Below are 590 nucleotides of genomic sequence, written 5' to 3' on the forward strand. Positions count from 1 at the left end.
AGAGTTAAGAGCTTCCTAGGTTTGGGAGAGGTAGAAGAAGTATACTGCCATGACAGATGTTTTATTTTGTATTACTTTAGTATATTGTATGTAACTTTATTGTTTTTCTTGAATTTGTTTCAAAAAGAAAACCATATCTGAGCATGTGTATCCAGTCCTTTTGGGAATCAATTCATTATGTCAGGGTCACATGATCAAGTCTTAGTAGAATATGATGTGCTAAGGAAACAAGCAAGGTTTCTGGGGGAGGGGGACAAGACAGCTGATTTTAATTGGGTTAAAGCCCACAATCATCTATACCCCCTAGAAGAGGGGTATAGTCATCCAGTCAGAGGTAAAATTCTGGGCAGAAGATTGTCAGCTCTCTTGGCATTTCCAGCATTTCTCTCAAGTGAAATGGAATGCCATATCCACCAAGTAGGAGACTGGCCCTGATTAATTAATTAGCAGATTAATAATTAATTAATTGATTTATTAATTAATCAGTACCCAGACAGGTACTGATCCTTCCTGTTGAACAAGACCATGGTAGTGGCAGTCAATGTGACCTAGGATTTAGGGCTTGTGTTACAAATTAGAGTTCCCATATT

This window comes from Petaurus breviceps, unplaced genomic scaffold (assembly GCF_028583685.1).
Source record: "Petaurus breviceps papuanus isolate PSGF00001 unplaced genomic scaffold, PetGlider_PUasm1.0 66, whole genome shotgun sequence".
NCBI classification, from domain to species: domain Eukaryota; kingdom Metazoa; phylum Chordata; class Mammalia; order Diprotodontia; family Petauridae; genus Petaurus; species Petaurus breviceps.